At 52.9% G+C, this 27,586-nt stretch overlaps 1 pseudogene; it reads right to left on the bottom strand.

Moving 5' to 3' along the window:
* Positions 1–306: 306 nt before the first annotated feature.
* LOC139361126 (SH3 domain and tetratricopeptide repeat-containing protein 1-like) lies at positions 307–27,586 on the bottom strand (annotated as a pseudogene).

Below are 27,586 nucleotides of genomic sequence, written 5' to 3'. Positions count from 1 at the left end.
AGAAGGTACACACCCCCCTGTGATACTGTTCCTCATAACTTGTGGGCGAGAGCATGATATTACTTCCAATACGACAGTGGCTTGACAGCCAGTCTGTGACATTGGTTCTGCACACCAACTCCGCGCCCCTCGTTTCCCATGCGTTCTCTCCTCACTGTTGGAACCTCGGGGGAGGCTTTGTCTTTGGTTACAGATGAAGAGATGAAGGGTCTGAGAGGTTAAGTAAGTTACTGGAAAGGGGTCCCGATCCAGACCCCAAGAGAGGGTTCTTGGATCTCACAGAAGAAAGAATTCGGGGCAAGTTCATAAAGTGAAAGCAAGTTTATTAGGAAAGAAAAGAATTAAAAGCATGGCTACTCTGGTCGGGCGCAGTGGCTTACTCCTGTAATCCCATAACTTTGGGATGCCGAGGCAGGTGGATCATCTGAGGTGAGAACTTCGAGACCAGCCTGGTCCAACATGGCAAAACCCTGTCTCCACTAAAATACAAAAGATTAGCTGGGTGTGGTGGCAGGTGCTTGTAGTCCCAGCTACTAGGAAGGCTGAGGCAGGAGAATCGCTTGAACCCAGGAGGCGGAGGTGGTAGTAAGCCAAGATCACGCCACTGCATTCCAGTCTGGGCAACCTCCAAAAAAAAAAAAAAAAAAAAAAAGAATGGCTGCTCCATAGGCAGAGTGGCCCCAAAGGCTGCTGGTTGCCCATTTTCATGGTTATTTCTTGATCATATGCTAAACAAGGGTTGGACTATTCATGAGTGTTCCAGGAAAGGGGTTCCAGTAATTCCCAGAACTGAGAGTTTCTGTCCTTTCCTTTTTAGACCATGTAGGGTAACCTCCAGATGTTGCCATGGCATCTGTAAACTGATGGCGCTGGTGGGAGTGTCTTTTAGCAGCTAATGCATTATAATTAACACATAATGAGCTATGAGGACAATCAGAGGTCACTCTCGTGGTCATCTTGGGTTTGGTGGGCTTTGGCTGGCTTCTGTACTGCAACCTGCTTTATCAGCAAGGTCTTTATAACCTGTATCTTGTGCCGACCTCCTATCTCATCCTGTGACTAAGAATGCCTAGCCTCCTGGAAATGCGGCCCAGCAGGTCTCAGCCTCCCTTTACCCAGCCCCCATTCAAGATGGAGTTGCTCTGGTTCACGTGCCTCTGACAAGTTGGCGTGGGTTGAATGTTCTCTAGTGTGTGGTTGTTGGAGCTGTTCATAGGAGTAAGAAGTATTGTCAGTAGGAAATAGGCCTCTATTAGCCCTGGAGCTGGCAGTCTGCCCCAGTAGGTCGACCTCATTTTAGTGGTGACCAAACTGGGGCTCAGAGAAATCAACTCCCTCACCCCGCACCCCCAGACTGAGTGGTGGGCTGGCTGAGGTTTGAATGTGGGGCTTGAAGACCCATCATCTCCTCTGGTCCCCCAGTCTCTGCTGCCCAAGAGGAACAGGATCCCAGGATCCAGGCCCCTCATGGCACTAGCCACGGTGGGTGGAGATGGGGAGGCACAGTTCCAAAGTCCCCCAGACTCTGAGGCGGGTCGGGGGCCGAGAGCAACCCGGACCTGCGGACCCCACCCTGAGAAGAATGGCTGCAGGCTCGGCCCAGCGGGCAGGAGGTCTGTGTCCTCAGTAAACGTGACGGCGCTTCCCGCTGCTCCAGCCAGGCCGAGCCGTCTTCATGTTTCCAATCATGCGGCCTCCAATTCCCAAGATCAACCCACAGAGACAGCGATCTGGGGTCAACATGAATGAGGCTTGTCAGCAGATCTGACCCACTGCTTCCCGCCAGCCCGGCGGCAGGTTCTGGAAAGCTCTCTGCTGTCCCCTGGTGGGGAGGCTCCGGGCAGGGCTCTGGCTCTCCCAGAACCTCCAGGCTCTGTTGTCACCTCTGCTGGGTGGAAAACCAAACCAGGACTGAAGCAGCAGATGGGTGCCTGATTCCTTCTCAGAGCTCCGCCCACTGGCAAGTCTCTCTCCGGGCCTCAGTTTCCCCTTTCATTAAACGAGGGGCTTGGGGGATACCAAGGAGGGGTAACTGCTTAGTGAGGATGGGAGGTTTCTTCTGGGGAGATGAAAACATTTTGAAACTAGATGGCGTGAGTGGTTGCACACGACTCTGAATGCACAAATGCCACCACATGATTGGCGTTGAAATAGTTAATCACATGCGATGTGAATGTCACCTCATTTAAAGTGTTTAAAAGAGGGGCCTGGGAGAGTGCAATGTATGTAAGAATCACGTGGGACACCCACAGTCTCTGAACCTCGGTTTCCTTGCTGTAAACTGGCAAAGAGACCGTGTGAGCCATGTTCCCTGGGGCCAAGAGATTCCAAGAAGGAAAACCTGGATTCCTGGGACTGGGATGAGGGCCGGGGGCCGGAAGAGGAGGGGTATGTGGGGACGGCTTGGGGGGCAGCCCAGATAAGGCTTTCAACACTGGGCAGCAGCGTCTACATAGGCAGTCTGTGTAGATCCCTGCATCTCACTTCCCGCAGGGCTGATCAGTGGCCAAAGGTGGGACTGACCAGGCTCGGCCCAGCCAAGTCTGGGAGCAGAGGACACTGAGTGAGGGATCCCCGGGGCCACCCTCACTGGCCTGTGGCTCTCCTGACACCACAAGAGAGGATCAGGAGCTGACCTTGGGTCCTAATGGGGGACACGTTCCTGGCAGCAGGCTGGCAGGGTGGTGTGTTGGTCAGTGTACTGGGCTCTGTCTCCGCCCCTACCTGCTTTGTGACGGTGGGCCAGACACTTAACCTCTCTGTGCCTCTGTTTCTTCAATGGTGAACAGGGGCACTAGCAGCCCCCACATCCGGGCACAGTGGCCTGAAGGTTAAAGGCAAGGGTGGCATGAGACCTACAGCAAAAGCTCTGAGCAGGGAGCTGCCCAGGGAGTTCACCATCTCCCTTCTGGCCACCAAGGAAACCGAGGCTCATGGTGACCTGGCCCAGGTGTGTTGGACTCAGGGTCCTTCCCATCCCCAAGATCAGAGGGCTGCCACCAGGGAAGGAGCTGGCCCCTAGACACACCCCAGGAAGCACACAGGGAAGGATGCCCTGGGGACTTCGGTAGGTTATTGCAAAAAAAAAAAAAAAAACTTTATTGCTATTTGACCCCTGCTTTCATGCCTCCATTTCCCAGAAAATGAGCCATGGGAGGCAGGAGACCACCCTCCTTGCACAAAACCCACTCCCGCGGATGCTGTCCTCAGCGAGGGTGGCTGGGGGCCAACCTAAGGGGGCCCACCCGCAGAGTGGCAGAGGAGGCAGGTGGACCCTGCGGACGTTGAGCTCTGTGGCGAAGGTCCTGGCCTTCTGGTAGAAGAAGAGCGACTTCTCGCGGTCCAGGAGAAAGTTGTGGGAGATGGTGGCCGGCCGCGTGTAGATCTTCAGCTGTGCCTCCTTGTTGCCCAGGTCCACGGTGGCTGCCAGTGCCAGCTTGGTAGTACCTGGCTGCATCAAACGGGTCCTGAAGGGGACAGGCCATGGTCAGCAAAAGGGGGACTCAGAGTCTGTCTTCCCAGAGGGCGTTCCTGTCTCCGGGTCCTTCCATATGTCCAGCCAATCCTGGCTCACCCCATGAGCCCTGAAGCCTGTGACACTGCTGTGGTCTCAGCTGCAGGTGGGGGGGGATGACCCTGACACCCCTGGAATACTTCCTGACTGTCCCTACGCCCCCACTCACATCAAGCCTCCTGCCCCAGTCCCACCCTCTCTGCAGGCAGTGGCTGCTTTTCCCATGGACTGAGGTCAGGGCCGATCCTGCCTGCTCTGAGAGTTCCATGCAGGACCCATGGCTCCAAGCCCCAGCAGGGGCACAGCGTTGAGTGACCCAGGCTCCCCTCTGGCCCCTGTCCTTGCTGACCATTTCCAGGCCCTCCAAGGGCCAGGCCAGGTACACAACCATCTCCCAGGTGTCCTCTCTGGCAATGTTCCCTGAAATATTGACGGAGTGTGACTCCCCAGACATCCACTCCTGTTTTCAATGCATCTTTGGCTCAAACTCACCATCCCTGGGTTGGCCTCCCATACCTCCTCCTTGACCGTCCCATCCCCCACCCGGCTTCTCCCCAGGTGCCGCCTCCACATGGGGGTCACCCAAGGGACCTAAGACTCGAGCCTGGCCTGTCCCCCTTTACCATCTCAAGATGGCTCCCAGGGCCAAGGACAAAGTCCAAGATGCAGCAGTCCATTCCCTGACTGCCCCACCCCACACACGGAGCAGGGGCGTGAGAAGGCCCTGAGTCACCGCCCAGCCGAACACTGGACTCTGTGCTGGGTGTATGGCTGAGCCTAACATCCTTGCTCCCAGGCTGAGGGACCTGGGAGTGAACACTGACCATACAGGGTGGCCCGGGCTGTGGTAGAGGGAAGCCCAGAAGCCTGTGGGGGGCCCAGGAGGCCCCAGACTCAGCCAGGGGTGGGAGGCAAGGGCTTCCTGAAGGAGTGGGGGCATCCCAAGTAAACAGGAAGGAGCCAGCCAAAGCATATGTCTCTGCGTATGCGTGTGTGTGCGCCTGTGTGTGTCCTCCAGGAAGGAGTTGCTCAGTGCAGGCAGGCCTGTGTGTGTGTGTGTGTGTGTGCCTGAGTGTGCGTGTGCCTGTACATGTCAATGTGCCTGTAGTGTGTGCAGCAACTAGTGAGTGGCAGGCTGAGCCAGGACACACCTAATCCACCCTATTCCAGGGCTCACTCTCATGTGTAGACTAGAGGGGACCCCATTTTAGAGGCAATCGGCAAGAATGCCCATTTACCCCTGCCTCTCCGCCAGCCTTCCAGGCCCCATCCAGCCCGGCTTTCTCTCCCACTCCTCTGGGCCCTGGGTCCAGAGCCTCCTATACAAGGAGGAGGGCGTGGCCTTGGAAAGACAGCCTCCCTTGGGAATTCCGAGGGGGCCTTCCTGTGGGAAGCTGGCCTGCGCTGACAGCATAGTCACAATGAGGCCCAGAGGGCTGTGCATGGGAAGGAGGTTAAAGGAGGCTTCTGCCCCTCGACCCCAACCGTGGACGTTGGCATCTCAGCTACTGCTTGGCCCTTTCCTTCCTCCTGGGCAGGCGGAGTGGGCGGCAAGCTTGACCAAGAGAGAGAAAGGCCTCTTCTGGGAGGCCCGTCCCCTGGATCCCAGGTGAGCCCCTGAGCAGTGAGCAGTGTCCCTCTGGGCCTGACACCTGGCACCTCCCTGTCTGGCTGGGACCTGGGAGGCCACCGTGACAGCTTCTGAGCACCAGGTGTCGCCAGCACTGGGCGGGGGCCTCCCGGGCAGCCCCAGGCCTGTGGTGGGGGATTCGGGGTGGGGTCTTAAGGCTGCCCCAGCTCCTCATGTTGTTCTAAGGTCCCCAAGATCTCAGTCCCTGGACTGGAGCGCCCTGGCCCCTCAGCCCATAAGGAGCACTGACACGGTGCCAGTGCGATGCTGAGGAGGGGTGGGCACCTGCTGGCCAGAGGGGTGCAGACATCCCAGGTCTGAGTCTGCCAGTCCCAGCTCTCCACCCCTGCAGGGCTGGGGGCAGAGGGAGTACAGGTCTCAGCACCTTCCCGCGAGACAGACCCGACCCAGCAAGGCCTCAGTCTGGCTGGCTTGGGCCCCACCCCATTGCACCTGCCCTGCGCTGGGGTTTCCCTGTCTGTGAAGCACATGGTAAGACACTGGCCCCACCCCACCCTTCCTGGGTGATGTGAAGATTCAAGGTGTCTCGGGACTCCAGGAAGGAGTTGCTCGGTGCAGGCTGGCACCCTGGGCAGGCTTCCTAGAGGAGGCGCTGGGATTTGGGTTGGATCTTGCAACGTGGATTCCACATGAGGATGATGCCATCCTCCTAAATGTCCTCCTCCCGACCCTGTTTTTGTTAAATGCAACTTGACACTTGATTGTCAAGACTCAGCTTTGGTGTCACCTCCTCCAGGAGGGCCTCCCGACTACGATCCCCCTTTACCCAGAGGCCACCATTGCCCGCTCATGTGTCAGCCTCCTTGGCTGAGACTGAGTTCTTGGTGGGGCCTGGCCAGCTTGGGAGCTGGGTTGTATCTGCTAACCTTGCTGGCTCCTCCAGCCAGGTGCAGAGCTCCCGGGAGGCCACTGGGCCATTCCTAAGGAAGGCTGGAACCCAGGCCTCTGGGGTCTGGGTGGAGATCCCACTCCAAGGGGGCCGGGAACACCCCGAGCCCTGCCCCTCCCACGCACCTTCAGGTCGTAGATGATGTCGCCGAGCACCAGGTACACCTTCAGGTAGTAGAGGGTCTCCTGGTCGAACTCCAGCGGTGAGTTGCAGAGCGACAGGGCCTTGAGGTAGAAGTGCTCCGCCAGCTCGCCGTCGCCCAGCCGGTGGTAGGCCACGCACTCATTCAGCTGGTCCCCTGGGGTGCAGGCCAAAGGGGCAGGTGTGAGGACGTGGCTTCCTGGGGCAGGCAGGGCACAGGCCCCTTAGGAGCAGGTATGCAGACCCCGGGCAGCCCCTGGCTTGCCTCCAGGCACCTGCAGTCACCTGGGCAGCTCTGGCCAGTCCCTTCCGGGTTCCCAGACTCGCTTTCCCATCTGCAAAGCAGAACTAATAAGGCCTGCCCCCGTCTACTGTGAGGCTTTGGCAAAGTCGGACTTGGATGGCCCAGCTCTGCCTACACATAGCCACCTGCCTTTGCTCACTGGTTTTAACCAGGGGAGCCCAAAAACCATGCAGTCCAGGTGCTCCCGGGCACCAGGGCTCCAGGCAACCCACAGACGTGACATCGGACTCCTGGGTGTGTCACGATCAGAGCCCCCTACCCTGGGGAGTCACTGCGTGCCTGAGCTCCAGGTCCCCCCACAGATGTGCAAACCCACCTTGGCTGTCTCTGATATCTTTCCCTTTTCAGGGCGAGTGCCGTGGAGCCTGCATTCAATGCATTCCCACACAGCTGCACACCTACTGTGTACTGGGCCCGGAGCACAAGGCGCTGGGGCATGCGGCCTGCCCAGGGCTCCCTGCCTCTGGAGGCAGACAGACAACCCTGGCACAGCACCAGGGGATGCCCGACCTTAAAGGGCAGGCTGCTGGAAGGGGAACTGGGACTTCATCAGCCAGAGAGCTCTGTGCTTGATGAGGGTGGGAAGGGCACAAGAGAAAGGGAATATGCCATTCAGCCAGGCACAGGGACCAACGAGATGCCTGGCATGTCTGGAAGGCACAGGCCACACTGGGCAGCCCTTGTGGTCAGCAGCGGGAAGAGGCAGAGGAAGCAGAGCTCAGCCAGGCAGGGGGCTCAGCACCGCGTGAGAGACCTCGGGATGTGCCCCACAGCCAGACGGGGAAGCCAGCTGGCCAGATCTGCCTGCCTGGGCAGAAGACCAGGAAAATCTGGCAGGTGTTTCAGCTCCTTCCCTGAAGACCTGGAGGCTGGGCTCTGGCAGAGTGTGGGTCCTGGCAGGGTGGGGGCTCAGGGGACTTACCCAGAGTGATGCTGAGTGCTAGGGCCATGTGGGCAAACTCTGTGCCCTCCTGGGCTTCCTCCAGCGTGGCCAGCAGTGCCACCAGCTTGTTGCACAGCCACAGCTCCGCCTTGCAGTTGCCGGTAGTCACTGCTGGGGCAGGGCCCGGTCCTACCACACAGGCAGGTGGGGTCAGGCTTCCCGCAGCACCCACCTTGCCCAGCGCCCCCCTCAGAGCCCGAACATGTGCTTGGAGCTTCCCACGCCCCAGCTACCCCTGGATCTCGACGCAGCTCTGTGCTCTCAGATAAAGCACAATTCAAACACCCAAGTTGGGGGCTGAAGAGTCACCCGAGGTCCATCCAGCTACACCCGGCAGCCTCAGACCCAGCCTCTCCCACCTGGGCACCGGGGGTCTGACGGGGGGGAGCCAGCACTCCTCTCTAAAAACATATTTATCTCTGCCCAGGGCTGAGCCACACCGTGAGCTCAGAGAAAGGGAGAAGCCGTCCCTGCTTTGGGATGCATGCAGTCCTGGACCTCCCACTGACATGCTGTGTCCTTTGACATGTCCCTGTGCCTCTCTGAGCCTCAGTTTCCTCATCTGTAAGATGGGGACAGGACTTCCTGCTCGTGGTTGCTTGAGAGCATCAGGTGCAAGGGTAAGGCCATTGCCATGTCCAGGCCCCAAGCATTTGTCCCAGGCACAGTATCATTCCCGGTGAGACCACTAGGAAACCAAGCATGTGCATGGGTGGCCCTGCCTCCAGGTGCGAGGCCTCTGCCCTGCCACACCTGTGCCTCAGCCCTCCAGGTGCCCCCTGAGGCTCACCCACATCAGCCCACAGGCCAGCTCACCCGGTAGAAGGACACGGCTTTCTCCCGCTCCCAGGCCCCATTGAAGAATATGTCTCCAGCTGCCTCAAACAGCTCCAGCCCCAGGTTGGGGTCGCCTGTGTACAGGGCCACATTCTGTGCCCCCTGAAAGGAGGCAGAAGTTCCCTCAAGACCCACACCTGGCGAGGTGGCCACGCCCACCCTCGCCAGCCTCCTTCCTGTCACACACTGCAGGTACACCTGAGCATTTTTCAGACCCTGGGCATTAGGGCTGCCCCCACCACTGGATGAGGACAATGAACTGATGAACCTGAGTGCCAGGAGGTGACTGAGCAGCTGCAGCCCGGGAGCCCGACACCTGTGAATCCTACCACCAGGGCTAGCCCTAGCCCACTCTCCCTGCATTCAAACCAGTCTCCGTGGCCCCCAGCTTGCTGGGAGCCCATCCCCTGGCTCCTTTCTGCATTGCCACATCCCTGCCACAGCTCCGGACTGCACACCAACAGTGTTTGTGGGTGGGCCTGGTCCCCTCTTGGCCATGAGCTCTTGATCCCTCTCCTCAGCTCAAGGAGGTATACAGCAGGTGCTCAATGATGAAAGCTTCACCAGGTTCATGGGCTTCACAAGTTGTTCCAGATCACACTGTTTGGGAAAGCCTCTGAAAACAGCCGCTACGATAGATGCATTTTGTAAGGAGATGTGCCACGTGTCGCCTGGAGCAGGTTCTTCTGTGTGTTAACTGAGTGGCCACATTATTTGAGCATGTGCTGTACACCAGCAGGTGCTGGGCACTGTGAGGGGCCCCGCCTCTGCCCTCAGGGAGAAGATGCTGGCCACTGGGGGAGGATATGAGGGAACCAGTTGGACAGAGGGAAAAGGCATACAACAGATGCTCAGTAGTGGCTTAGGAATGAGTGGATGGATGGATGAATGGATCAATAGATGTATAGACATGGATGGATGCTTGGATGGATGGATGGACAGATGAATGGGTGGGTGGTTAGAATGATGTGTGTATGTATGGGTAGGTAGACAACGTATGGATGGGTGGAGGGTAGATGATGTATGTACATATGGATGGATAGATGGGTGGATAGACAAATGTATAAACATATGGACAGATGAATGGAGGGATGTATTAATAGGTAGACTGGTGGGTAGATGAATGATGGATGGATGGAATGATGAAGAGGTGAATGGATGGATAATGGAAAAATGGATGAACAGGTGAACAGAAGGATGGATAGAAGGATGAACAGTTAGAAGGAGGAACAGTTGGATGGATGATGGAAAGACAGATGGAAGGATGGATGATGGATGGACCCACAGGTGGATGGGTAGATGATGGAAGGATGGATGGATGAACAGGTAAACATGATGGACGGATGAATGGATGGGTGGATGGACAGGTGAATGGATGGATAGACGGGTGAATAGATGGATGATAAAAGGATGGATGGACAGAGAGTGAACAGCACAGGGGCCCTCCTGCAGCCCTTGCCACTCACCTGGATGTACAGGTCCACCAACTCGCTCTGCTGCAGGATGTAATAGATCTTCCCTGCTTGCAGCCAGGCATGTGCCGCCACCTCTTTCTTCTGGAGGTCAATGAAAATCCCCAGACTTCATTTGGTGTAGTCCAGAGCGGATTTGTAGGCCCTGGAATCAGACACAGGTGTCAGAATAAGGGCTCTCATCCTCCTGGAACCAGTCTGCCTCCTCCCATAGGTCTGGTGACACATGAATCTGGAATGTGGGGACTGGGAACGGCCCTCTTGTGTGTGCAGTGTTCTGCCCTTCCCAGGCTGCTGGGAGGGCCAGGGTGAACACACACGGCATGGAAAAGATGAAGGACATCCTTCTGAGGGAATCGAGCATCATGCTGCCCTGTGGCAGGAGGAGTGTGCTAGTCCATCTCCCCTGCCTCCCAGACATGGCCTCTGTCTTCTCCAGACGCACCAGGAGACGTTAGTATTCAGAGGCTATCTAGGCCGATGGTTCTCAAGATGTGCAGGCGTCGCAGTCACCTCGAGACCTGTCTGTATAGCTTGCTGGCCCTGCCCCCAGAGCTTCCGGCTCCACAGGCCTGGGGCAGACCCTAGAACTCCCACTTGCCACAAGCTCCTAGGTGACATGGATGCTGCTCTGCTGGTCCAGGCACCACACTTTGAGAAGCATGGCTCTAGCACACTGGCCCATTTTCCTTCTGTGAACCTGAGGCCAAGACTGGAGCCAGTCTCCCAGGTCCCCATGGAATCTGGCTCCTCCTCTGCTCTCTCAGTAAGTCCGACAGTCGAGAGGGTGTGACTGCAGCAATGTCACCGGGCCCTGTGAGTGGGGTGGCCAGGGCCATGGTTACCCCACCAGGTCAGGATGCTCGGGGGAAGCCAAGTGGGCCACATATGGGACGTGAGACCTTGAAACCCTGCCCCAGGGAAGCGGGTGACACAACGGGCTCTGGCTGCTGTGGTCACATTTAAGGGGACAGATGAAGGCCAGGAGTGAAGACTCGGGGCAGGCAGAGGTCAGATGATGAAAGCCACCCTAGTAGGAAGAATAGCCCAGACTGCACGTACTGCCTCTGCTGGGGTTGAGATGACCTTTGGGGAGATGTGCAGGCAGCGATGGGAAGACGTGTCACCCAACGAGAGGCTCAAGCTGGGACTCGGGCCATCCGCAGCCCTGGGACGACCCCAGGCCCAGCAGCTCAAAGAATCTGATGCCAAGAAACCAGATGATCCCAAGGACAGGGGCTGCTGGGGTCCTGGGCCAGCTTCCCTGTGCTCCCCTCCCTGCCCTGCCCCCCCCGCCCTCTTTGTGCCCCTCCCCACAGTGGGGGCTTGGGCGCTGGGTTCCTGGAGGGTCTCCTTCTAGTCAGAGAATGCCCCTGGGGAAGAAGCCTGGGTCTGAACCCCCCACCCCTCCTTGGGCAGATGTGTGGGACCGGGGCCCCTTCACACGGTCCTTTCCAAAATCTCATCCCTCCTAGGGCCAGGAGTGGGTGACAGGCCTGTGCTGGGAAATGGGCAGATTTGGCCACAGCCCCTGGGGCTCTGGGCCAGGCCACAGGAGGCACCTCTGAGTGGTCTCACTATGCCATGACGTCCATCCTGGGAGGATGGACAAAGCGCTGCAAGGCAGAGGGGATCCACAACAGCATCCCTTGTCTTGGTCATTTCCCTAGACTCAACTTCCTCATCTATCCTATATCCTATTCCTGCGGCCTAGCTTTCGGACAGCCCTGCCCACCTACTGTCCGTTCACTGCTCAGTCTGCAGTGACTGTTCTATAGCACTCCATGGCTCCCCAGTGCTCTTGGGGAAAAGGCCAAGCCACAGCCTGAGGCCCCAGGCCCTGCTTAGCTCTCCAGAAGAGCTTCTCACCATCCAGCACCCAACCCACCCACTCCCAACTCTGCACCTCCCTGTGTAAGCCCGGCTCACTCAACCCTGCTCACACTCCCGCTCACTCACCACCATTCACCCACCGCCACTCATCCTCACTAGCTCACCCCTGGGCCTTCACACAGGCTACACCACCAGCCCCTCTCCCCTACCACCACCATCTATTACTTGACTAAATCCTCTCAACCCTCTGGTCCCACACTAAAGAGGCTTCCTTAACCCGGGGCCAAGTGCTGCCCCGCCATCACGCCACTCACCCTTTTGTGGCTTCTCTGGCCTGAAGCTCACATTCCCACGTTCAGCCCCTGCCACCCAAGGACCCCACAAGCCCCATTTGTGGGTGGGGCCTGGCCCACTCTGCACAACAAACTGCTTTTGCATGAACCGCTCTGCGGCTTTGGGCAATCACCTCCCCCGTGTCCTCTGTGAAGCGGGATGACAGGTGCACAGGCTGCCGATATACCAAGCAGATAACATGGGCACAAGAACCGGCGTTCCAGGCCTGGCTCATGGCGGGGCCCCAAGTCCCAGCTCAGCAGAGCCTGCCTCGACCCCAGGGTTATGTCTAGGGATTCCCAGCATGCAGGACTTTCAGTGCTCAAGGCAGGATGGTCCCTGGGCAAACCGGGAAGAGCTCGCTGCCCCAGTAGGGCACAGAGGGCCTGCCCCTGCATGGGAACGGCCTGTCTCCAGGGCGCTTGCCAACATCTGCTGTTGGCCATGACGCAGCACTTTCGATGGTGGAAAAACCATCACTTGTTTCTGAATCACAAACCCCAGGTGTGCCCTGACCCAGGTGGCCCCAGAAGGTGCACAGGAGGAACTGGGGCACTCACTCTCCACGTGGCCCATCTCCACGGCGACCAGACGGGCCCACTCATAGTAGCCCTTGCCCTGCTGAGCCGGGCCCTGGTGGGTGCAGAGGTGGCCCAGCTGCAGGAGCACATGGGTGAAGTCCCGGCCACACTCTCCACAGGGCAGTCTCGAGAACAGCCTCATGGCCTCCAGGAGGTCGTGCTGGGCCAGCCTGCTGGCACCCGCATGCAGGCACCGGGCCCCGAAGTTGGCCAGCACCACTGCCTGGTTCCTCCGCTGGCCCAGGTCCCGAGCCACCCGTAGGGCACGGTAGTAGCCCTCGGCTGCCTGCCTCATCCGGCCCGTCCTCTTCAGAGCCACGGCCACCATGTTGGCAATCACGCCCTCCTGGTCCTCGCTGGCCACCACTGGACAGACTGCAGGATGTCCAGGCCACTGGGCTCTGCCCATGAAGCACGTGCAGGCAGTCCACGATGGCACGGACTCCGGCAACAGCACTAGCTTACACCGCCTGTGTCACGAAGGTGATGGCCGGGCCGTGGTAACCATGGTGGCTGTACAGCTGGACCAGGCTGGCGTGGAGAAGGCCGCGCAGCGCCTGGCCTGTGCCCGGGGTTAGGGAGGCCAGCGCTCACCTGAGGTAGTGGGAAGTCTGGGTGGGCAGGCTGTGGGGCTGGAGGACGTTCTGGAGCACCAGGTTCACACTCCTCAGCAAGTCCTGTGTCCTCAATGAGGCCACCTTGACACAGCTCAGCACCAGGTGGGGCAGGCACTTGCAGCTGTAGATGTCAGCTAGGAGTAGGTGACAGTCTGAGAGCCACGAAGCCTCTGGGGCTCCCGAGTCCCTGTGCAAAAGCAGCAGCTGCTCTAGGAAGGGCAGGGCCTCCTCGGGCTGCTTGAGGTGCACGTGGTGCCTGGCCAGCAGGAAGCAGGCCCGGGCCTTGGCCTGCAGGCTCTGGCCACCCACCGCCTGCCGCAGCACCAGCTGCAGGAGCTCTCCCTCCACCTCAGTGCTGCAGATGTGGCCAGGTGTCCCCAGGAGCAGGGCCACAGCTTTGGGAACCACCTGTGTACACTTCTCCCGGTTCTTCTGCTTCCAGTAAATACTGGCCAGGTTGGCGGACACAGCCACCACCAGGAACAGGTCCCCAAAGCTGCCCTCCAGGGCCCCCGGTGCTTCCTCAAAGTACACCCAGGCCTGGGACAGCTTGAGCCTCCTGCTGCACAGCCGCCCCAGGAGGAAGCAGAGCCTGGCCAGGGCCATGACGAGGCCAGCTTTCTTGGCTGCCCCTCGGGCCTGTGCCAGACACCCAGTCAGCTCCTCGTCGCTAAAGCTGCAGAACACGCTGCTCAGCCATGGCAGCGCCACGTCAGCTGGCCTTGTACCCGGGGGCGTTCAGGAATAGCAGCAGTGAGCCCAGGGCCTCTGGGTCCTCCCGGTCGTCCTCAGCTTCCAAGCAGAAGGAGGGCTCCTCGGGGTCCTGCAAGCTCACGTTGCTGGATGCTGGCTCCTGGGGGCAGCCTGGGCAGGTCTTACATTGTTCCAGAACATTCTTCATCTTCCGCAGGGTCTCCTGTGGCTCCGGGCCCAGGCAAGGTGGAGGTATTTCTGCAAGTCACAGAAACACCTAGACAGATTAGAGTCCAGCAGTGAGTCCTTGGTCCACTGGGGAAAGGGTCCCCGCACCCCTGCCCCCTGTGTCCCTGGTGCAGCTTGCCATGAGCCCTTGAGAATTATGCGCAATACAAACCCGGGGCCTGGAGCACGTAGGAACTCCGGCACTATGGGGACAGAACACGCAGGCCCGAGGCCCGACTATCCTACAAAATCACCCTCCCGTCCTGCTTTGTCGCCCACCTGACAGCACGGTTTTAGGGCACTATGTCAGCTCAGTGATCCCTCAGAGATGCCTTTCCCTTTAGAAAGCAAGCCTAACTGGACCCATGTATATGCAGCACTACAACTACAAATGTAACTTTTGTCAGCATATCCGGCCCCCCGATGGGGTAAAGGAATCCAGGAAATCCCCAACAGCCAATCAGCTATTGATCAGCTCAAAAGTTGCTATGCAAAATTGGTAAAGCCACCGACAGCACAGGACAGGGATGTTGTATCCATGTACCCAGCTCCGTGCACGGAAACAGACCATCCCTGCAGGAAGGATGGGAAAGCTTCCAGGCCCCTGTGGCCACCTTCACCTTGGATGGTCTGAAAACCTGAACCCCACAGTTCCTAAAGGGTTAACAAAGGCCAGGCTGCTCAAGCAGCCCGCTGGCATCTGCTGGCTTCTTAGCCAAAGCCCCCTCCCAGAGGTGAGCAAACAAGCGCATTTCCTGTTGGAAAACCTGGGATGAAAGGAGGCATTACTGGGAAAGAAAAAACCTAGATTTAAACAGACTCTGTTTCAAGCTCACATGTAAAAAGTATTTTCAATACAAACTGTCTCCTTATTCATCTGTAAAGCCTTGGAATTAAAAAAATAAATATGATTTAGAGACAAATGTCTGACTTGACTACACTAGATTAGCTAAGAAATCTCCCCCACCCGGCAGAGGCACACAGCCCCTCCCAGCCACTACCCTGGCCTCGAGGGCAGCTGGAAAGCCACGTGCCTTTGTTCCAGGGACTTCGGCAGAGGGTGGAACCACCCCCTCCCCGAGGCAAACCTACAACAGCCTTCCCTTCCCCACTGGCTTCGCGGGCCGCCTCTGGGACCTTGTGCCTGCATCCCAAATGTACTGGGATGGATCCCATTCCCAGGGAACTTCCAAGGGCCCTTGGGGCGTCCACATCACCAGGCTGTCCACATGCGGACCCTGTGTGAGGGGAAGAGACAAAGCCGTAGAGGGGAGACGGGAGGGCCTCCCTGAATCAGCCCCTCAGGAAGGAGCAGACCCTTCAGGGACCTCAGTTGAGGCCCCTGCAACCTAAGACTCTGAATTCTGCCACCCACTGAGGGCAGTGTGGCCTCCCACCTCTGAGGCAGAGCACAGGGCGAGCTGCAGCTTCTCCAGGTCATGAGAAAGTAACCCACAGCTACACGTGGGTCCCAGCAGTGGAAAGGATGCCCCGCCTCTGTCGGGGACCAGGTGGGGGCCAGCATGTTCACTGGAAGAAGTGTGGGACCCCACAGCCTCCAGTGCCAGAGTAGATGGGAGGTTCAGGCCCACTTCAGGCGACGTCCCCCCAGCCCACACCACAGAAGGGTGACAGCCGGATCCAATGCCCACCGTACTCAGCTCTGTCACCTCCCCCGGCATTACCCCAAGGCCCAGCTCATAACCAGAGGAAGCCTGAGCCACGGGCAAAACCCACCTCGTTCCTGCGGCTGCTCGGTCTCAGCTTCCTCTACTGAGTCTGGCAAGGGAGAAAAGAGAAGCCATCAACACCCCCAGCCAGCGCCTCTGGTGCCATGTCAGCTTGAGTTGGTGTCGGTGTTGCAGGGTGAGAGCATTGCAGGGTGCAGGGCTTGAAAGTAATATCATTCTCTTCCCTCCTGGATCATGGGAACAACATCACTGGGGGGTGGACACTTTCTGCGATATTGGGAGTAACATCGTCTTCTGTGCCTTGGAATATTAAGGACAATATCACGGGGTGGGGGGAGGGGGCGTGTACATCTTCTGCAATATTGGGAATAATATTATCCTCTCTCCCCCTGCAAATTCGGAAAGCTATCACATAGTGGGTGTTCACCTCCTGCGATATGGGGATTAATACCATCTTCTCCCCTTCCGGATATCAGGAAGAGTGTCACACGGGGGTGTACAGTGTCTGCGATACTGGGAGGAATATCAACCTCTCGACCTTGAGATATTAGGAACAATATCCCAGGCTGGGTGTACGCCTCCTGCTCTATGGGGAGTCATATCATCCTCTCCCTTCCAGGATATTAATAACAACATCTCATGGCGAGTGAACACAGCCTGCGATACTGTAATTATTATCCTCCTCTCCCCCTCTGGATACTAGGAACAATATCACAGAAGAGCTGTACCCTCCCTGCGATATTGGGAGTAATATCATACACTTCTGTGAATATTAGGAGCAATATGACCGGGTGGCTGTCCATTCATTGCTATGTTGGGAGTCATGTCATACTCTACCCCCCTGGATATCAGGATCAGTGTCACAGGGTGAGTGTACACCTACTGCAATATTAAAACTAATATCATGCTCTGTGTCCCTGGATATTAGGAATGACATCACAGGTATGTGTACACCCCCAGCGGTATTAGAAGCAATAATATTATAAATTATTAAACATCAATGATTGATTTTAATAATTATCAGTCTGGTCTCGAACTCTTGACCTCAGGTGATCTGCCCGCCTCGGCCTCCCAAAGTGCTGGAATTACAGGCGTGAGTCACCGTGCCCGGCCAACACTTCTTGATATCTCTTTTTGGACCTCAAATTTAGCATGCCCAAAACGCACTTTTGATTCCCCCTGCTATAACCCACTCCTCCCAGTCTTCCCAATCCCAATAACAGCATCTCTAGTCTTCCAGTTACTCAGACTAAAATCCTTGACATCATCCTTAAAACTTCTTTTTCTCTCTCTTGTCATCCAACCCATTTAAACTCTCCTTTCAAAACATATGCCAGACCTAACCAATTCTCACCTTCCTCATCATTTCCAACCAGGTCCAGCCCTCATCATACCGCTCTGGGTAACTGCAAAAGCCTCCCAATCGCCAGGCACAGTGCCTCACGCCTGTAATCCCAGCACTTTGGTAGGCCAAGGCAGGTGGATCATCAGAGGTCAGGAGTTCAAGACCAGCCTGGCCAACATGGTGAAACCCCTCTACTAAAAATACAAAAAATTAGCCGAGCATGGTGGTGGGCACCTGTAATCCCAGCTATTTGGGAGGCTGAAGCAGGAGAATCACTTGAACTCAGAAGGCAGAGATTACAGTGAGCCGAGATCGTGCCATTGCACTCCAGCCTGGGAGATAAGAGCGAAACTCCATCTCAGAAGGTTAAAAAAAAAAAAAAAGCCTCCCAACCCACCTCTCTCCTTCTGCCTTTCACCCTACCCTGCATTCTACCTTCCACTCTCAAACATTTCAGAAAAAAAAAAATTATATCCACAGAGAGAGAAAGAGAAAATACAAATGGGGTGAAATGTTTGGGGAATCTGAGGGAAGAGCATACGGGAATTCTCTCTACTATTTTTGCAACTTTTCCAAAATTCTGAATTATTTCGAATTCAAGAGTTAAACAAAGAAAAAAAAACAAAAAACAAAAAAACCACTATCTCCTTTTGTGAATCCATCCTGTCTTTCCCCTGGCAACTGAAGGACGTTCTCAACTAAACACATCTATTTTTTCATGAACAGTAAAAGAATCCTTGCCTAGTTTTGTCTTTCTGTGCTTGGCAGTAGAAGTGTGTGTGAGTGTGTGTGTGTGTGTGTGTGTGTTTTTCATATATATGCGTATATACGTGTGTGTGGTGTGTGTATATATAGAGAGAAATATATATGTGTGTGTATATATATAAATATATGTTGCATATTGACAATGATAACGTGTATATATATAAATATATGTGTGTGTGTATATATATGTAATACATACCCCATAGCCTGTCCTTAACCAGTTCTAAACTTAGTGGGAAAAATACATACCTAAGCAGAGAATTTCAAAATAATATGATGAATATTTTGACAGAGGGATGCGTTGCTATGGAACACGCTGCTAAGACACAAAACCTCCTAGATGGGACAAGGAATGAACTAAGTTTTGCACCTATAGGCACCCCCACTGATATCCTCACAAACTTTTATAGTTATATGCATTTGCTTCCCCCGGAACCCCCGTTTCATAAGGGTTAGTCCTAGAGCCTAGTAAGTTCCTACTACAGCTGGCACACGTATGCCATTCAAGAAACAGTGGCTGAGTGAATGACGAGTTAAGAACCATTTGTCAGCCAGTGCTCAGTAATACAACACGCACTGGTATGCAAATTATATTTGTGTTGAAAGCAAGGGCAGGATCACAAATTGTCTTTCCAGAGAAAGCAAACCTCAAAAACTTCTTTGCCCTAGTAAAGCACGTTATAAGAAGTTCCCCTTATATAACAGAAAACCTCCTCATTCGTTACCAATGGCACGTAAACCTAGTACGCCTCCGCCTCTGATGACATCTCTTCCATCCCCAGGGCTAGATAAAGGAGGTTCTGGAAACCCTGGTAGTTGTGAAGGTGGCTCCCAGCTCTGACAGTCTTGAACCCTGCGGCGCGGAGGTCACACAGCAGAACAACAACCGAGGGAAGCATCAGCAGGCTCCGAATATGTTTGAACCAGAGACGGCAAATAGGCTGCAACCAACTGAAAACACCAGAGATTCACGGTGGCCACCTGAGGGGTTGTGCTCTTAAAATAAAAAAATTAAAAATAAAAAGTAAAAAAGTGAAAAAGGAAGGGGTCAAGAATCCATCAGGTCTGACTGAGACATGTATCAGTGACTAACACCACATATGGCAAAAGCACTCCGGTACGCTTTGGGTCCCCACAGCTTCAGCAGTATTCAAACGCGTGTGCTGCCCTAAGACTAAGCCATGGGAATACCCCCAGCAACTCTGCCAGGAGAAACAGCTCACATGGATTTGGCTAGAAATACTGTTGTCTTTAACAAATTAACACTGAATAAATCCTGACTTATTAGAGCCTGCGAGAATGACATTCTCAATGATAACAGTTATCACTACAATCTCCAAACATCTGCGATCCTGCAAGGAGGAACTGTGACAGCGCAGGCCACATGTCCAGAATGCTTCCCAGACTGCCTGTTACAGAATAAAAGAAATGAAACCCCCCCTAAGAATGTCTTCACTCACATTTAGCCAGTTGTTCCTTTGTGTGCATCTCTGTGCTAAAATGGCCATTCTTCCCCACAGCCTGAAGTCCTATGCTAAAATAAATGAGACTCACATGAAGCCAGAAACGTTCAGATGCGAGGAAACCAACACAAACGAAATGGGCTGGAGAGTGTGGCCAGGAGGATGGTACTTCCCAGGAAGCAATTACTCCATCTCTGCCCACGAAGCAGGCAGCTGTCACTGTCCCCCAGGCCCACGCCAGCCACTCGCAGTAGGTTCTAACCAAACTACCTCCAACAATCAACATAAATACACCACACAATTGGCTTCTGAAAGGACACCTTGCAACCAACAAGAAACTGTAAGCACAACTTTGAAAAACTGTGCAACTAAAAACCTTGGAGAGGGATAAACACTGCCACATTTTGACTCAAATACTGTTACGTGGTAGCACTGCAATAATTCACTGAAACGAAAGAAAGAATGAATGAGGAATATGTTTACATAGGAATCAGGGGAAGCGTGACTAATCATTTAAAGAAACAGGTCAAGAAACTGCTAGGTTCAGATGCTACCGTGAGACACTCTCAGGGCCTTAGGCAAATTCACTTCTCTTGGTCGTGTTTCCAGGCTCATCAAAAACCAGCTTTGGACTAGGGAACCTGTTGCTTTCCAATGCCTTCCTTCTGCGATTCCAGCCCAGATTGTAGGACTGCTCTCCCACTTGGTATATGAAAGCGCTTTCAGTGTATAATAGCAAGAGTACATTTCTGTGTTGAATGCGGTCTGGGACCTACTCTATGAGGAACAATATCACCATGTAACTTTAAGCATCATGACAAGGCGCACTCTAGAGAAGGATAACACATAGGATGTGGCCACACGCCTGTGCATGCCTGGCAGGGAGATGGGGAATAAGATGTGGCCACATGCCTGTGCGTTCCTGGCAGGGAGATGGGGAAGTCTCATTTAGTGAGGCCAGGGGGGCCGGTTGTACCTTAACATCCGCAGTCCACGTCAAGTTCGCAACGTCCTTCTGACATCAAACCACAGGTATCACATACTTTTCCATCCTTTCCACCCAAGATTAAAATATGCAGAGCATCGTGATAAAGACGCCTCCATCACCAGCATGTTGGCTCTCGTTCTGTAGAATTACATACTTTCGGTGCAAAATGATCCCCAGGCTGCAGCGGCAAGCAAGACTGGCCTCCATGGGGACAGCAGGCCCTGCAGCTGCCACCACTCCTCTCGCCACAGTCTGATGCAGCTGCAGAGAAGCTGTGGCTGAGGCCATTCACTTTGTAAGAGAACCGCACAGGAGGGAAAAGGTAGGGAAGGTAGGGAAGAGGGCAATGTGGGCCTCTGAGTCCAAGCCAAGCCATCACATCCCCTGTGACTTGCACGTATATGCCCAGATGGTCTGAAGTAACTGAAGAATCACAAAAGAAGTGCAAATGCCCTGCCCCACCTTAATTGATGACATTCCACCACAAAAGAAGTGAAAATGGCCAGTCCTTGCCTTAAGCGATGATATTATCTTGTGAAATTCCTTTTCCTGGCTCATCCTGGCTCAAAAACCTTCCCCACTGAGCACACTGTGACCCCCCCCCACTCCTACCCGCCAGAGAACAACCCCCCTTTGACTGTAATTTTCCTTTACCTACCCAAATCCTATAAAACGGCCCCACCCTTATCTCCCTTCGCTGACTCTCTTTTCGGACTCAGCCTGCCTGCACCCAGGTGATTAAAAAGCTTTACTGCTGACACAAAGTCTGTTTGGTGGTCTCTTCATACGGACGCACATGACAGGCAGGTGCAGAGCCAGGGAAGGACCTGTGATGAGAACAGAAAGGAATTCGCCTCCCTGTACGCACACTCGGATTGTATGACAATGTGGGCAGGGGGCTGAACTGGATGCCTGAGAACATTCCTCCAAGTTCTTTTGCTGATTTTCTAAATATTGATGTAAAATCTGAACTCAGACAAAATTTTTTTAAATCTCTTTAATCAACATCTTTGTCTGGTGCTCAGCATCATGTCCACATGATCATCTAGAAAACCAACTTCTGTTCTAAGGCTCACATCTTCCTATAAAGTCCCAGGGATTTTACAAGGGAATGCACCTCTCATTCGCATCTAGAACACACACAACTACCATTAAAGAAATGCTTAATTTGCTTACACGATTTTTTAAACACCCAGATTTGAAATACAATAGAGAAGATAACTTTTTGATAGTTCCGCTTTTGAACTGCGAACTGCGAACTGCGAGTGGAGAAAATAACCTACCATGATTTCTAACCAGTCAACAACCTGTCTTCCCTGGCTGCAGTAGGAGTAGTGTTTCTGAGCTCTTTCTGGGTTCTTTCTGAAAAAGAACCCAGCTGGTTAGGGGACAGATAATCAGCAGTTGTCAGCGGGCTTCCCGGGTCCCACATCCCCACGTGATACATGGAAGTAAAAAGCTATCAATGACCAAGCATCTGAACGCTTATCCCACCTCCCCATCTGCTTCTTCTGCCACGCAAATTTAAAATTAATAAGCCTGCTATTAGAGAACAGAGTTGGTGCTGCATCTGTCTTCCTAAAATTATGGATAATTACCAGCCCATAATGGCTTCAAATCAGATTTGAGTAGTCCCTTAGACAGGAAGCTAAAGTGCCTCAGCCCTAAACTGAGAAGAAAACAGAAACTGGAAGGCTCTAGGTTTGATTTTTTCCCCCTTGTTCTAAAGTTGCTGTTCCCAAATCTCCTTCTACTGTCTTGTTTATAAAATGTATGGGAAACAGGGAATTTAAAGACATTATAGAAATGGCCACTTTTTCTAGGTACAAACTTTGTGAACATGATTTTCAGCTGCTGGGCTTTTTCTCCACAAACTGTGAGCCTGGAGTACATTTTCTCCCTCGTGGTTACACATTCAGAGTCAGGGAAGGTGGCTTTAGCAGTAAAGAGGGGACTGCAGTGAGAAGTGACTGGGCACTGAGAAGGGCAGACAGGGACTCTACCTCGGTGGCCTGCAGTGCTCCCGGGCCTCGGCCTTTACTTTTCTATCTGTACAAGGGATCTAAAGGCCCGTGATTCTAGGCCACGACAGCTCTTCATACACACATACGCAAACATCACATGCCTATGTCAAAAGCTGTGACACGCGGCTGATTTCCTGAAGAAGTTATCTTGTATCATTTCTACTCAAGTACTCCACCTCCTTCCAGACAAGTATCTGAGGATGATGGGCTATCCCACAGCAATGTGTGTAACTCTCCTGCTCACGATCCCCGTTCACACAGCGTTTTCCAAAAGCATTTGGCGTGAAGTGACAGAAGAAAGAAGAATAAGGTTATTTCAGCCCATTCATTCATTCATTCATTCATTCAACAAATATTGACTATCTACGTGCCAGGCACTGGTATATCACCAGGGAGATATATATAGATATAGATATAGATATAGATAGATAGATAGATAGATCTCAGATATAACAGGGAACATATATTTTTGTAGGTGGAGACAGACAACCAAAAAGCATGTTCAAGAGTGATCAATGCTGTAGAGGAAACACACCAGGAAACAGGAAAGAACAATACCCCTAGCCACCCTACACTGGGGTGATGCTAGCGTTACAAAATGGAAACAGCGGCCGGGCGCAGTGGCTCACACTTGTAATCTCAGCTCTTTGGGAGGCTGAGGCAGGCAGATCACCTGAGTTCCAAGATCAGCCTCACCAACACAGCGAAACCCTGTCTCTACTAGAAACACAAAAATTAGCTGGGCATGGTGGCACACGCCTGTAGTCCCAGTTACTCAGGAAGCTGAGGCACAAGAATCACTTGCACCTGGGAGGCAGAGGTTGTAGTGAGCTGAGATCGCACCACTGCACTCCAGCCTGGGCCGAGATCGCACGGCTGCACTCCAGCCTGGGCCGAGATCGCACGGCTGCACTCCAGCCTGGGCCGAGATCGCATGGCTGCACTCCAGCCTGGGCCGAGATCGCACGGCTGCACTCCAGCCTGGGCCGAGATCGCACCACTGCACTCCAGCCTGGGTGACAGAGCAAGACTCTGTCTCAAAAAATAAAAAATAAAAATACAATGTAAACAGAGAATAAGATACCAAAAGAAAGAACATGAAAGATTAATTGTAACAAAAGGCTTTGTAAAAGCTGATACTTTCCTTTCTTGCCCCTTACAAATGGAAAAAAAGGGCGGGTAGGGGGTAGCATCAAAATGATGGTGATGTTTTAAGCTGGCTTCGGGTTTCAGATGTCTGACAGCCACACTCATGTACTTCAAGGAAAAAGCTCTGTAAGCCATCTGGGCAATGGTTTAATGTCTTTTTTTTTTTTTCCAGAGAGTTTTTAAAATACAGGAAAACGTGTGTGTTTCTTTAGCTGCCCTGTGCCCGCACACGTGCAAACTGTGCTAACAGATTTTTCCACGTTTTGCTGAATTTGCCAGCTTGCCATAAACAGGCTTCCATATCTTTTCTTAATTATCTATAAATAGCACAAACACCCAAAAATGCAAATCAAGACAAGCTGTCCCTTCAACTGCTGCTGCCAATACCACGAGTAACGCCAGTGATAGACTATGTTTAGCCATAATGACCCATTAGCATTCTTTTTCCTCTAAAATGTTGAAAGAATAACATTGAGTGTGCACTCACGAGGTGCCAGGCTCTGAGTTTTATCTCGTTTAGTTCTTGTTGAAATCCTGTAAGATCAGTACCATATTCTCTCATTTTTCATCAGTGAGGAAACTGAAGCCTAGAAAGGCTAAGTAAGTTGTCCATGGTCACAGGTTATTTAGGAACTTTTCTCCAAACTTTCAAAAGTTAACTACTGTCACTATTACAAATGGGTTTCTCTTTGTTTGTTTGTTTTGAAACAGGGTCTTGCTCTGACCAGGCTGGAGTGCAATGGCGTGATGATGGTTCACTGCAGCCTTGACCTCCCGGGCTCAAGTGATTCTTGCATCTCAGTCTCTCCAGTAGCTGGGATTACAGGCATGAGCCACCACACCTGGCTAATTTTTTAATTTTCATTTTTTGTAGGGATGGGGTTTCACCATGTTGCCCAGAGACTGGTTCTGAACTCTGGGCTCAAGAGATCCTGCCAGGTCGGCCTCCCAAAGTGCTGGGATTACAGGTGTGAGCCACTGTGCACAGCCCTACAAATGTGACTTATACAAAGTCCGAGCAGTGACAGGAAGAGAACAGAGACTTCAGCGAAGTCTCCTGGCTGTTGCAACACCATATCCCTCCTCCATACCGTAACGTGTCTACACCCACCAAGCTCCTACACGTTGAAGGCAGGCCAGCTCAGAGACGAAACAGCAGTAAAGAAAGAGAAGGTGCAGACATGTGTCTTGATTTCAGCGCCAGCGTGCCTCTCTGCCCTGCAGCTGCACAGGCAGAAACCAGGGGCCGGGAGTCTGAGACAGTGCGTTTGGTTCCTGGCAGGAAATCTTTTGGGAGACCATCCCATACAAATAGTGTTACACTTCTCAAAAAGGAAGTGTGACTTTTATAGAAAAATCGCTTCCATTTAGGAGAAAGGTTTAATAAAACCACAAAAGGATAATACATTCATACAACAAATTAAATTCATCCGCCACAAACTGAAATCCCAAAGCTCTCTGGGCTGCTTTTCTGAGCTGAAATTCAACTCCAGTTGAGAAACAGGTCAACTTTCCTAAAAAGATTTCTTTTTCACATGTCTTAAATAAAAATTCCTTTCTCTCACTTGTCATTTTCCAGATTTAATGGCTCTGTTGGCCTTCCTCTCATTTAGGCCATGAGCACTGACTGCATGTCGGCTACGGCCAGGACTCCAAGGGAGGCACCCTGGGGAACACAGATGACCGCAGCACAGTGACACCCTCAGGGAACACACACGGGGAAGGCAAGATGATACAATCGCAGCCTTCACACAGAAAAGAACTTGGCATCCATACCCCGTCCCATTTCTAGAAAACAACGACGCTGAGTCAGAAACATTTACCGAACAGCCTGCAGTGTGGAGGCAGCACCAGGGGGTCCATGCGGGGAAGAGCACCTTCAGAAGGGGGCATGCAAACAACCTGGAGGCAGGAGACGCCCCCACGCACAAGGGCCAGCCTGGGGCCCTGCGGAAATGCCCATGCATCTGGGAGGAGGGAAAGAGGACAAGATACTTAAATGCTCCAAAATGAATAGAAACCTCCCAAGAACATCCTCCGAAATGGGGCAGGGATTTACAAAAGACCAAAGCAAGCATGCGCAGTTACCTGAGCAGAGCGCCACGAGAGCGAGCTATCGAAGAAGAAACAGGGTCCCTAGAAGCCTGAGCCTCTACTCCCAGCTCTGTGACTCATTCACCCTATGACCTTGGTGAAGGCTCTTAGCTTCTGCGAGCCACAAGAGAATCATGGGAAAACAGAAGATATGAAAACTGCTCTTTTTCACAGAACTGCTGAGGGAATAAAATCAGATAATGGATTTTAAAATTCTCTGTGAATTACGAAGCAAAATACAAACATATGAAATCATTCTTACCATTAATAACAGCACTGTAAAATTAAGAGCAGAGTTAAGACTGCAGCACTTTGCACCCCCCGACTCCCGAGAGAAATAGTGAGTCCAGCCGATGTATTCGGGCAACCCCAGTATCTAGGCTGTAATCCCAGCACTTTGGGAAGCCGAGGCCGGAGGATCACCTGAGGTCAGAAGTTCAAGAACAGCATGGCCACTATGGCGAAGCCCTGTCTCTACTAAAAATACAAAAATTAGCCAGGCATGCTGATGGACACCTGTAATCCCAGCCACTCGGGAGGCTGAGGCAGGAGAATCGCTTGAACTCAGGAGGCCGAGGTTGCAGTGAGCTGAGATCACGCCACTGCGCTCCAGCCTGGGCGACAAGAGCGAAATTCCATCTCAAAAAAAAAAGAGCATTCTTTTTTGCTGATGTTAAATTTCCTGTGCTTAACACAGAGAAATCATACAACACTGAAATCCTGAAAAACTTAACATAAAAAGCATTTAGTGACTGAAAAGACATTCAATATAATCTGTAACAGTGAGTTCCCCTCCTCTTTCCAGCCAGCTCCACTAACGCTGTGACCCTTAACAATGCTTTCACTAACACAGAGGAAAATTAATAGGACCGCTTACCCCTCTCAGCTGACAGTTAAAGCAGTGCTTCTCCCTGGGCTCACTAAAGATGACCTTTACCCAAAACCAGGCTGCAACGACCCCGTAAATGTTGACTAACAATTTCAAAATTCCCATGTTCTTTGTCCACTCCTAAGGAAGATGAACTAAAGCCAGGTGTCTCCAAGTCAGAACTAACGGAGGCCTTAAACATCAGATGGCCCATCCCCTTCTTTCATAACCGGGGGATCTAAAGCCAGGATTATGGAAGAAAACAGCCTGTTTAGTAACAAAGCAAAAACCAAAGCCTAGTCACCTAACCTCTGGTCCAGAACTGCTGCAGCAGTCCAGCACCCACACAGGATGCGTCTCCCTAACCAGAAACTCCGAAATCCACAACTTTTTGAGTGCCGACGTGATGCTCAACGAAATGTTCATTGGAGCAGCTCAGACTCTGGAGTTTTGAATTCAGGATGCTCAACTAGCAAGTATAATACAAATATTCAAAAATCCAAAAATGTAAAAAAATCTGAGACACTTCTGGTTCCAAGAAGTTTGGATGAGGGATATTCAGCCTGCATTTTTTTTTCCCCCTCTAATGAAGGAAATTAAAAACGAGGCCCGAGCAAAGCCATTCAATCCATACTAAAGCCATTGAATAGTTTAATTAGTACCCATTGAAAGTTAAGTGCTACCCACAGATATTTGAAAGGATGAATACATACATGCCCATAATCCCAGAATTTGGAAGGCCAAGGCGGGAGGATCACCCGATGTCAGGAGTTCAAGACCAGCCCAGCCAGCATGGTGAAACTCCATCTCTACTAAAAGTGCAAAAATTAGCTGGGCCTGGTGGCTCACACCTGTAATCCCAGCTACTCGGGAGGCTGAGACACGAGAATCGCTTGAACCTGGGGGGAGCATGTTGCAGTGAGCCAAGATCACACCACTGTACTCCAGCCTGGATGACAGAGCAAGACTCTGTCTCAAAAAAAAAAAAAAAAAAAAAAAAAAATTAATTTAAATTGTGTTTTCACATGGAGCGCATGTTCCCAGAACACAAGCCCTGCCCTATGCTCCAAGGGCACACAGGGTGCCCCTTTATCTTAATACTCACCATATTCTATGGCAGCCGTTGGCGCGTGTCTGTACGTCACACTAGACTTCCTGCGCAT

This window comes from Macaca nemestrina (genome assembly GCF_043159975.1).
Source record: "Macaca nemestrina isolate mMacNem1 chromosome 10 unlocalized genomic scaffold, mMacNem.hap1 SUPER_10_unloc_2, whole genome shotgun sequence".
Lineage (NCBI taxonomy): Eukaryota > Metazoa > Chordata > Mammalia > Primates > Cercopithecidae > Macaca > Macaca nemestrina.
This window is presented reverse-complemented; position numbering and strand designations above follow the sequence as displayed.